Source organism: Trichechus manatus, unplaced genomic scaffold, assembly GCF_000243295.1.
Source record: "Trichechus manatus latirostris isolate Lorelei unplaced genomic scaffold, TriManLat1.0 scaffold00045, whole genome shotgun sequence".
NCBI classification, from domain to species: domain Eukaryota; kingdom Metazoa; phylum Chordata; class Mammalia; order Sirenia; family Trichechidae; genus Trichechus; species Trichechus manatus.
Genome location: NW_004443981.1, coordinates 8,953,290 through 8,966,097, shown reverse-complemented (window position 1 = coordinate 8,966,097; position 12,808 = coordinate 8,953,290).

The window sequence follows — 12,808 nt, the reverse complement described above, 5'->3', positions numbered from 1 at the left end:
CTGTGTTTCTGGAATTGTCCTCCCAAGTGCCCAGCAGGGAGCAACAGAGCCAGATCTGAGGGCCAAGTTCAGGGACCACGCTCACCACCTGGCTGCGGTAGCATCCAGGGCTTTTGGGGAAGGGTTCTCCTCTTCCCTCTGCCCTCCCCCCGACCTGCATTCTGGATAAGGATTTGTATAATCTGCAGTCCTAGGGCAGGAAGGAGTACCCCTCCACAAAGCCAAGGAAGGGCCCCTAAGGGAACCAAGTGTGGAGTCTGGGTCCTGCGGGAAGGACCTGAGTGGTATGGGGAATGGGGGGGTTCCATCCATGAGCTGACAGGGATGGAGGCCATTGCAGAATGGGAAGCAAAGAGTGAGGGAGAGCAGCCAGGCAAGGGGAGAAGGACCCCAAGAGATGGATCGAAAGCTGCAGGAAACTCCTGTAAGGGGGAGGGTCTCCCTGGGGGAGGAGTGAGTCCTGTGGGTGTGGGGGGCCCAGAGCCCTGCACATGAAGGTGGAGGCCAGGTGGGCCTGGGTGGGCACCTGCCCTGTTTGGACAAGGACATGGGCCCCTGTGAGTGGGGCGGGATGGGGGAGGCCACAGTCAGTCGCAAGACAAGGAGCATGGATAGGGCGCTGCCACTGCCAGCGCCGTGTTGGGTGGAGTGTGCTGTGGGGAGCAGGGGGCCAGGGTCCCCCCACTGCAGGGAGGCCTACAGGAGACACAGAACGGGGGACTAAGTGAGGCAGGTTCAATGTGAGTGTAGAGGGGGTGAGGGGATGGGGGTGCTGTGGGGGGACACGGGGAAACCCCAGCTGGCTGGGTGGAGAGAGGGGGCCCCAGCACAGACCTGGGCTGAGCAGGGCAGGGCGGAACAGCGTGGCAATAGTCTGGGAGGTGGGAATGGGAAGGGCTTGGAGAGTTGGAGGGAAAGAAAGAGGCCGAGGGCTAGGGAGGGAAAAGTGAAAGTGGAGGGAGACCTGTCAGAGCTGCAGGCAGGGGTCCCACCAACAGGTGGCCTGGGGCAGGGCCTGGGTGGGGCTGGGAGTTTGGTTTATTCTCACTGTGGAGGGAACATTGGAGGGTGGGAGGCGAGTCGGCAGATGTGATCCATGACTTGGAAAGACCCCTCTGGCTGCTGAGTGGAGTAGGGGAGGCCCAGAGACCCCTTGGGCTTTGGGGTTGCCCAGGGGAGAGAGGACCTCATCCACTGGGGCTAGGACTGTGGAGGTGAGATGCGGTTGGCTCTGGAGGTGGATCTGAAAGGACAGTTGTTGGCTCTGAGGGGGGTGTCAGGGAAGGAGCGAGTCCAGGCTGGGTGGGCACCCTTCACTGCGATGGGGAAGACCTGGGGAGGGAGGGAGAGGACCTGGGGAGGAGTTTGGTCAAGTGCAGTTCAGAAGGCTTCAGAAGGGGAGGGTTACTCTCTGGGGTGAGGCTGCGGGCACCAAGGCACTCTCCTCACTGCTTTGGGGGAGGGCAGCTTTGCATGGCCCCTGTGCGGGGCGATCTAACACCACTCAAACGACAAATACACAAACCTTTGACCCAGTAATTCCCCTTCTAGAAATTCATCTTATTGCTACTCCAACATACGTGCAAGACGTCTCAGGTACCGGGTTAGTTACTTGCTAGTAGCGAAATACTGAGAGCCACCTAGATTCCCATCAGCGAAGACGCGTCAGATAATTGCAGTTCACCCAAATCGTGGAGCACTGCTGTGTTGTTAGCTGCTGTCAAGTCGGCCCCCAACTCATGGCAACCCACTGGGGATTGAACCGTTGTGATCCACAGGTTTACACTGGCTGATTTTTGGAAGTAGATTGCCAGGCCTTTCTTCCTAGTTTGTCTTAGCCTGGAAGTTCCTCTTAAACTTGTTCAGCATCATAGCAACACACAAGCTTCCACTGACAGACGGGTGGTGGCCGCACAGGAGGTCCATTGGTCAGGAATTGAACCCGGGGGTGGGAGTGGGGGTCTCCAGGATGGAAGCTGAAAATTCTGCCATTGACCCACCACTGCCCTCTGATGGAGTACTATGCAGCTGTAGAAAAAGCATGAGGAAGTTCTCTGTCCTGATGTGAGAACTGCACCCCATATAATGCTAAAAGGAAAAAAAACACAATGCAGAACGGAGTGTGTGGCGTGCTGCCTTCAATTAAATAAAAGCAGAAAAAGATGTCTATAAATGTGTATTTGCATGTGTGTGCACTCAGGCAGCCTGGAAGAATACACCAGGAACTAATAGTGGTTTGTGAGTGTGAGTGTGTGTGTGTGTGTGTGTGAGAGAGAGAGAGATAGAGAAAGACAGAGAGGGAGACAGACAGAGAGGGAGGGAGGGGGGAGAGAGAGAGAGGGAACTGGGTTGGATGGAGACAAGGTGTGGAAGGAGAGTTTTCACCCAATATCTTGTTAGAGTTATTTGGTTATTGAACCATGTAACCGTGCTATCATTGAACCATGTAACTGTGCTATCTATTAACATTTAATTGGAAAGGAAAGCAGGTGCTGCTGGAGATTCGAGGGGAGAAGAGAAGACTAGACTGGGCTTCTTGGGATGGGAGTGCCCCGCAGTGTAGCTGTCCCTGTGAAGGGCTGTCAGTGGCCTGTGGTTTGCTCCAGCCAAGCTCAGCTGCTCTAATGAGGCCTGGAGTCACAGGGCCAGGCTTAACCAAGAACATGAGGAGACATGTTGAAGTTCTAACCCCCAGTACCTGTGAATGTGATCTTGTTTGAAAATACGGTCATTGAAGCTGTTATCAGTTAATGTAATGTTATACTGGAGTAGGGTAGGCATTAATCCTATATGGTGTCCTATAAATGAGAAGAGACACAGAGAGACGGACAGAGGGAAGACGGCCACGTGACAGAGGCAGGGATTGTAGGAGGCAGAGCTGTAAGCCAAGGAACTTCAAGGATTTCCAGGAGCCACCAGAAGCTAGGAGAGAAGCATGGAATAGATTCTCCTTCAGAGCCCTCGGAAGGAATCAACATGGCAGACATTCAATTTCAGACTCTCAACCTCCAGAACTGTGAGACAATACCTTTCTATTCCTGTAAGCCACCTGGTGTAAGGTACTTCATTGTGGCAGCCCTCGGACTCTGAGACAAAATCTTTTTCAGTCTGTGTATCAGTCAGGACCAGTCATGAGACAGAAACTGTACAGTAATTTAGGGAAAGTTTAATGTAAGGAACTGTTGACTATAGCAGGGGATTGGCATAACAAGGGATTGGCTACTGAGGAATAACAAGAACTCTAAAAATACAGGAATAGTAGATATGAGGGCAGCCACCATTTCTGGGGCTGAGGCAGAGCTCCCTAGAAAGGAGAAAATTTGGAAGTCTTTCTGCCTCCAGACTGGGACTTTGGTTCAGACCATGCCGGAGAGACACGACCTTGGCCCACTGGATGATGAAGTTCGCTGAGGTGCTGTGGGGTCTGCCAACAAAAGCATACAGGACCCAGGAAGAAAATCTTCTTGTTTATTGTCCCTCCAGTGCCCTCTACTGACGAAGATTAACACAATCCAGCTGGCAAGGGGACAATGTTCCAGAATCCTCAGAAGGGCAAAGAAGGATGGATTGAGAGCTGAGAGACAATAGATGGATAACTGGCAATCAGCTCTCATACGTGTCTAATACACACATTAGAACTTTCGTAAAGCAATGTAACATCTCTAAATGTCCACTAAACAAGTTATACCTACCCTTCGTACAAACGAAGCTCTCACGATTTCTGCAAAATGAAGAGACACAGTCCAGGTACCGTATCTATCGCTGCCTATATATACTAACTACTTCTCAAATTCAGTCCCAGTCCTGTTACGTATTTTGTTATCTCAAGACTAAATACCTGAAAACCTAGAGGAAATGGACAAATTTCTAGAAACTCACTACCTACCTAAACTAACACAAACAGAGATTGAACAACTAAACCTATAACAAAAGAAGAGATTGAAAAGGTAATTAAAAAACTCCCAACAACAACAACAAAAAGCCCTGGTTCTGATGATTTCACTGGAGAATTCTACCAAACTTTCAGAGAAGAGTTAACCCCACTACTACTAAAGGTATTTCAGTGCATAGAAAGGATGGAATGTTCCCAAACTCGTTCTATGAAGCCAGCATAACCCTGATACCAAAACCAGGTAAAGACATCACAAAAAAGAAAATTACAGACCAATATCCCTCATGAACATAGACACAAAAATCCTCAACAAAATTCTAGCCAATAGAATTCAACAATATATTAAAAAAAAATAATTTCCCATGATCAAGTGGGATTTATACCAGGTATGCAGGGATGGTTCAACATTAGAAAAACAACCGATGTAATCCATCACATAAATAAAACAAAAGACAAGAATCACATTATCTTATCAATTGATGCAGAAAATGCATCTGACAAAGTCCAACACCCATTCATGATAAAAGCTCTCAGCAAAACAGAAACAGAAGGGAAATTCCTCAACATAATTAAGGGCATTTATACAAAGCCAACAGCCAACGTTATCCTAAATGGAGAGGGTCTGAAAGCATTCCCCTTCAGAATGGGAACCAGAAAAGGATGCCCTTTATCACCACTCTTATTCACCACTGTACTGGAGGTCCTAGCCAGAGCAATTAGGCTAGAAAAAGAAATAAAGGGCATCCAAATTGGTAAGGGAAAAAGTACAAGTATCTCTGTTTGCAGATGATGTGATCTTATACACAGAAAACTCCAAATAATCCACAAGAAAACTACTGGAACTAATAGAAGATTTCAATAAAGTATCAGGATACAAGACAAACATACAAAAGTCAGTTGGATTCCTCTACACCAGCAAAGAGAACTTCCAAGAGGAAATCACCAAATCAATACCATTTACAATAGCTCCCAAGAAGATAAAATACTTAGGAATAAATCTAACTACAGATGTAAAAGACCTATACAGTGAAAACTACAAGACACTACTGCAAGATCCAAAAGAGACCTGCATAAGTGGAAAAACATACCTTGCTCATGGATAGGAAGACTCAATATTGTGAAAATATCAATTCCACCCAAAGCGGTCTACAGATACAATGCAATCCCGATCCAAATTCCACCGGCATTTTTTAATAAGATGGAGAAACCAATCACCAACTTCGTATGGAAAGTGAAGAGGCCCCGGATAAGTAAAGCAATACTGAAGAAGAAGAACAAAGTGGGGGCCTCACACTACATGATTTTAGAACCTATTACACTGCCACGAGAGTTAAAACAGCCTGATCCTGGTACAACACCAGATACACAGACCAATGGAACAGAACGGAGAATCCAGACGTAAATTCATCCACCTACGAGCAGCTGATACTTGACAAAGGCCCCAAGTCCATCAACTGGGGAAAAGACAGTCTCTTTAACAAATGGTGCTGGCATAACTGGATATCCATCTGCAAAAAAATGAAACAAGACCCATACCTCACACCAGGCACAAAAACTAACTCAAAATGGATCAAAGATCTAAATATAAAATCTAGACTGATAAAGATCATGGAAGAAAAAATAGAGACAATTCTAGGAGCCCTAATACATGGCATAAACGCAATATAAACCATAAGTAACAACGCACAAACACCAGAAGAGAAACTAGATAACTGGAGCTCCCAAAAATCAAACACTTATGCTCATCAAAAGACTTCACCAAAAGAGTGAAAAGACAACCTACAGACTGGGAAAAAATTTTTGGCTATGACAAATTCAGTCAGTGTCTAATCTCTAAAATCTACAAGATACTGCAAAACCTCAACAACAAAAAGACAAATAATCCAATTAAAAAATGGACAAAGGATATGAATAGGCGCTTAACCAAAGAAGACATTTGGGTGGCTAACGGACACATGAGGAAATGCTCACAATCATTAGCCATTAGAGAAACACAAATCAAAACTACAGTGAGATACCTGCTCACTCCAACAAGGCTAGCATTAATCCAAAAAACACAAAATAATAAACGTTGGAGAGGCTGTGGAGAGACTGGAACACTTATACACTGTTGGTGGGAATGTAAAATGGTACAACCACTTTGGAAATGGATTTAGTGCTTCCTTAAAAAGCTAGAAATAGAAAATCCCATATGATCCAGCAATCCCACTCCTTGGAATATATCCTAGAGAAATAAGAGCCATCACACGAATAGATGTATGCATACCCATGTTCATTGCAGCACTGTTCATGATAGCAAAAAGATGGAAACAACCTAGGTGCCATCAGTGCGTGAATGGATAAACAAATTATGGTATATTCACACAACGGAGTACGACGCAATCATAAAGAACAACAATGAATCCGTGAAGGGTCTTATAACATGAAGGAATCTGGAAGGCATTATGCTGAGTGAATTTAGTCAGTCAAAAACAGACAAATATTATTTAAGACCACTATTATAAGAACTCAAGAAAAGGTTTAAACACAGAAGAAAACAGTCTTTGATGGTTATGAGGGTGGGGAGGGAGGGAGAGGGGTATTCACTAGCTAGATAGTAGACAAGAATTATCTTAGGTGAAGGGAACGACAACACACACTTTAGGAGAAGTCAGCACAACTGGACTAAACCAAAAGCTAAGAAGTTTCCTGAATACAACCGAACACTTCGAGGGACAGAGTAGCAGGGGTGGGGGTCTGGGGACCATGCTTTCAGGGGACATCTATGTCAATTGGCATAACAAAGTTTATTAAGAAAATATTCTGTATCCTACTTTGGTGAGTGGCATCTGGGGTCTTAAAAGCTAGTGAGCGGCCATCTAAGATGCATCAATTGGTCCCAACCCACCTGTAGCAAAGAAGAATGAAGAACACCAAAAATGGAGGGAAAATATTAGCCCAAGAGACAGAAAGGGCCACATAAACCAGAGACTCCATCAGCCTGAGACCAGAAGAACTAGACCATGCCCAGCTACCACCAATGACTGCCCTGACAGGGAACACAACAGAGAGTCCCTGACTTAATGGTTTGACTGAGACTGGGAGGACCCCGGAAGACGTGGCCCCCGGACTTTCTGTTAGCTCAAAACTAAAACCATTCCCGAGGCCAACTCTTCAGACAAAGATTAGACTGGACTATGGGACGTAAAATGATACTCGTGAAGATTGTGCTTCTTAGCTCAAGTAGATACATGAGACTAAATGGGCAACTCCTGTCCGGAGGCGAGATGAGAAGGTAGTGAGGGTGAGGAGCTGGTTGAATGGGCAGGGGAAATCCGGGGTGGAAAGGAGGAGTGTGCTGTCACAGTATAGGGAGAGCACCTAGGGTGACATAACAATGTGTATATAAATTTTTGTATGAGAAACTAACTTGAATTGTAAACGTCACTTAAAGGACAAATAAATAAAGACTAAATACCTTATGGTCGTGGTATTTTCAATCACCTCATATGTATACGAAAGCTGAACAATGAATAAGGAAGACTGAAGAATTGATACATTTCAATTATGGTGTTGGCGAAGAATATTGACTATACCATGGACTGCGAGAAGGGTGATGTTATGGACTGAATTGTGTCCTTCAAAAATATGTGTTGTAAATCCTAACCTCTATGCCTGTGGTTATAACTCCATTTGGGAATGAATTGTCTTTTTTATGTAAATTGGACAGGATTAGTGTAGGGTGGGCCTTAAATCAATTTCTTTTGACATATAAGAGAGATTAAACAAGCAAGCTAAAGAAGCAGAGACCGGGTAAGATACATGCCAAGCCACATGAAGATCTCCCAGGAGCAGAAGCTCAAAGAGACAGGGACTTTCTCCCAGAGCTGACACACAGAGAAAGCCTTTCCCTAGAGCTGGCACCCTGAGTTCAGACTTCTAGCCTCCTAAACCGTGAGAAAATAAATTTCTGTTTTTTTAAGCCACCCATTTGTGGTATTTCTGTTATAGCAGCACTAGATAACTAAGACAAACGAACTAATTTGTCTTGGAAGAAGTACAGCCAGAATGTTTCTTAGAAGTGAGGATGGCAAAACTTCATCTCATTTACTTTGGACATGTCATCAGGAGAGACCAGTCCGTGAAGAAGGACATCATGCTTGGTAAAGTAGAGGGTCAGCGAAGAAGAGGAAGACCCTCAACGAGATGGATTGACACAGTGGCTGCAGTGATGGGCTCAAACATAGCAACAATTGTGAGGGTGGTGCAAGACTGGGCAGCGTTTCATTCTGTTGTACACGAGGTCGCTATGAGTCGGAACTGACTTGACAACACCTAACAACAACAATAACAACGATCTATGTACAACTTAACTGTTCTTACCTCATCCCCAAAACAGCTGGCATAACTGAAAGATCAAATGACTTAATGAAGACTCAGTTATGATGCCAGTTGGAAGACAAACACCCAGAAAGGATCGGGTTTTGTCTTACAGGATGCCATATATGCTTTGAATCAGAGACCATTATGTGGTCCCTCTTCCTCATAGTCAGAATATATGGGTCCAGGAATCAAGGGGTGGGGGAGGGAATGAGTCTTCTCACTATTATACCCAATAACCAACTAGCAAGATGTTTGCTTCTGCTCCCAACAACTTTGAGCTCTGCTAATTTGAAGGTCTTAGTCCCCAAGAGGAGAATATGTCAATCAGGGGACACAACAGTGATTCCATTAAATTGGAAGAAGGTACTGCCACTTGGCCATTTTGGGCCCCTCAAGCCACTGAACCAGAAGGCGAAGAAAGGGTTTACTCTGCTGATTGGAGTGAGTGGTTCTGACAACCAAATGGAAATTGTGTCGCTGCTACACATCATGGGCAAGGAGGACTAGGTCTGGAAACTTTTTTTTTAAATTGTGCTTTAGGTGAACGTTTACATTCAAGTCAGTTTCTCATACAAAAATTTATGCACAAATTGTTACGTGACCCCAGCTGCATTTGGAAACTTTTCCTATTGGTATGGGTTTATGCTGACTTACGGGAAGTTTACTGTTCACTTTTGCTTTTACAGTTGGTAAAGGTTAATGGAAAACCATAAGAAGGCAGGATAGTTGGGGACTCAAACCCTTCCGGGGTCATTTCATCAGGTAAAGATCCCCAACTGGACACTGAGCTTCTTCTATTAAGGGTGATAAAAAATTTTGGGAATGGTTGATGGTAAGGGTTGAACAACCTGATGAACTTAGTTGATGTCACTGAATTGTACAAGAGAAGATTGTTGAAATGGCAAACATTCTGTTACGTATCTATATGTACCACAATAAAAAATAAAATAAAACCACCCAATAGCCACTGGCTTTTATAATACTTACAAAGGAAATGGAAGAGGATTTTAAGTATTTCCTGGGAGAAAATTTACAAAGATGGCTTTTATGGTTGATTTTTCCTTCACCTGGCTGTCTGTAGATATCAGTAAATGTCCATCAAACACATCTAGGATGAAAAATATTCTACTTATATGTTAATATGCAGGAGGAGCACAAAGTATAAAGTGTCAACAAACAAACAGGATCCCCAACTAGCTGAGGTCCTGGCTGAAGGCAGGGGAAATGAGAAATGAGTAATGGAAGAAGGGAACCATAGATATCTATTATGGACTCATGTCCTATTACAGAAACAAGAACAGTAATAGCTTTGCTCTGTTTCTTTTGCTTGCTTTTACATCTGTGTTTGTTTGATACACTAACCATTTTCTTCTTTTCTCTCCTTGCCATTTTTATTCTATATGCAAGTTGTCAGGGTCTAACTTTACAATTTAGCCTTTGTTGTTGTTGTTGTTATGTGCTATCGAATTGGTTTCAACTCATAGCGACCCCATGTACAAGTTCCAAGAACCAGAGGTCAGATGATGATGAGCCAGATGCAGGATCCAGAGCAAGCGAGTGAGCTTTGCCAGAATGTCCATATATACATTGGATGTAGGCCACACCACTGAGGAAACTCTCCTTACAACTGATTGGCCAAGCACATCAGGTCACATTATAGAGGATGACCACATCATTACATAACTGCCAAATTACATCATTACACAATTGTCAAACCACTGAGAATCATGGCCCAGCCAAGCTGACACACACCCTTAGCCATCACAGTCCACCCTTGTCAACTTGGCACCCGTACACATCTCCTTAAACCATACACAATCTCTAAATAAAGACTATTACAAAATCATACTTGAACCTAACATGATGCAACTAACATGCATACAACCAAAAAAGCACTAGTCTCGTTTACATCTTATATTTTATTAGTGAAGAAAACAAAAATATTTGATGCGCACATACAAGGAAGAAATACTCATAACAATCACAGTCTTCATTTCTGCAACTGGTCATGTGGTTGTAACCAGTGTTTAGAACTACCTTCTACCACCCATTCCGTATTCCCTTTACCCTCAGCAAGCACCTCAGCTGGCCGTGGTTCTTTGCCTGGTGGGGACCCAAATCTTCATACCTGAAGGATCTGGGCCATTAGTAGTCATGTTGGAATTGAGCTGCTGTAGTTTCCCGTTGACTTTAATCACAGTGCATTGTAATACTAGCTGGACAATGAAGAAGGAAGACCGAAGAGTAATTGACACCTTTGACTTGTGGTGTTGGGAAAGAATATTGAGTATACCATGGACTGTCAAAAGGAAGAACAAATCTGTCTTGGAAGAAGTAAAACCAGAATGCTCCTTAGAAGCAAGTATGGTGAGACTATGTCTCACATACTTTGGACATGTTATCAGGAGGGATCAGTCCCTGGAGAAGGACATCATGCTTGGTAAAGCAGAGGGTCAGCAAAAGAGAGGGAGACCCTTAACAAGATGGATTGACACAGTGGCTGCAACAATGGGCTCAAGCATAGCAACAGTTGTGAGGATGGCGTAGGACCAGGCAGTGTTTCGTTCTGTTGTGCATACAGTCACTATGAGTTGGAACTAACTAGACAGCACCTAACAACAACAACGTGGTAGTACTAAGAGACCCTCTGAGAGATCTCTTGTATTCTAGACAGACTCTTTTTTACCTCCATTATGCAATATCAATCTGATTTCCCTTGGTAGTCAGGGTCAATCATGCCAGCCAATATGGTAACTCCCTTCTTTGCCTGTTGATCCAGAGGCATGAGGAGCCTAAAGTAGTCGGGTGGCATTCTTAACTTCCAGTTCAGTGGAATCTGTGTTGTGTCCCCAGATGGGAGCATTCCTCCCTTTGGAACTAAGACGTCTAGACCTACAGAGCATAGGATCGCAGGAAAAGGAAGTAAAAATTTTGTGAGTGGGTCACTAAGGGTAATAGTGAGCGGTGCCACTCTTATCTCCACCTCTTGATTCCTGAACCGATAAATCTGGCTATGGGAGAAATGACACCATATATTGGACACTGGTTTAGAGCATATACAGCCTTCCGGAGAACATTGCCCTAACCCTGCAAAGTCTTGTACCCTGGCTGGTGCTGTAATTGTGTCTTTAGAAGGCTATTCCATAGTTCTACCAAGCCATCTGTTTCAGGAAGATAGGGAACATGGTAAGACCAGTGAATTCCATGCGCATAGGCCCATTGCCATACTTTATCTGCTGTGAAATGAGCCTCTTGATCTGAGATGATGTGTGGAATACCATGATGGTGGGTAAGGCATTCTGTGAATCCATGGATAGTAGTTTTGGCAGAGGTATTATGTGCAGGAAATGCAAATCTGTATTCAGAGTAAATGTCTATCCCAGTAAGAACAAAACACTGCCCTTTCCATGATAGAAGTGGTCCAATGTAATCAACGTGCCACAAGGTTGCTGGCTGATCGCCTGGAGGAATAGTGCCATATCAGCCACTCAGTGTGGGTCTCTGCTGCTGACAGACTGGGCACTCAGCAGTGGCTATGGCTGAGTTAGCCTTGGTGAGTGGAAGTCCATGTTGCTAAGCCCATGCATAACCTCCATCCCTGCCACCATGGCCACTTTGTTCATGAACCCATTGAGCGATGATGTGAGTGGCGAATGATGAAAGTTTTGGTGTTGAATTTGAATTAGAGGTATTAGTGTGAACTCATGGTTTTATAGATAGATAGATCGATATAGGTGTAAATAGGTATGCGTGTATATGTATGTCCACCGAATATCCATATATATCTTGGCTTGTAAATACCACTCTCCACTAAAAGAAACCAGGGCTCCTTTGAGAAATGGCTGATTCCAGGGCCGGAGCAGGGAAAGTATAAGATAAGCCTAAAATATCTTGCACCACAAAACAAAGAATTACTCAAAAAATGATAACAGCATGTATGTAAAACAAAAAACAACAAAACACAGCTAGCTCCAAAGAGTTCTCCTTGGCCAAACTGGGGACAATTTGAGTATCGAAATAAATAATGATAGTGAGAGATTATCATCCACTGAATGAAAGAGGAAATCATGGGTCCATGCTGATATAAATAAACAAATGAATACTATGAAAATTTAATGAAGAACGGGTTACTTACATAGTCTCAAACTACCCACTCCACAAAATATTTATTATTTACAAAAGGAAGAAGGGCTTTGCAGTGGAGAAGTTTGACTGATACCACTTTAATCATGTGGCCAAAGTGAACACCATTTGTAATGGGACAAATTGCTAGCAGAGAGAATACAGAGAGAAGAACTCAGCATCACTTCTGGGATGTTTCTGCCAAAGATGCATAACCTGAATCTAACCACGAGGAAACATCAGACAAATTCAAATGGAGGAATAGTCTAGAAAATAACCTCCATGTAATCTACAATTAAGTGTCAAGGTCATGAAAGTGTATGAAAGACCACCAAATTGATGGAAGCCAAAGAGTCTTGACAACTAAATGCAACCAGTGATTCTTTTTGCTTTAAAGGACACTATTGGGCAGCCGACAAAAGTTGAATGGGG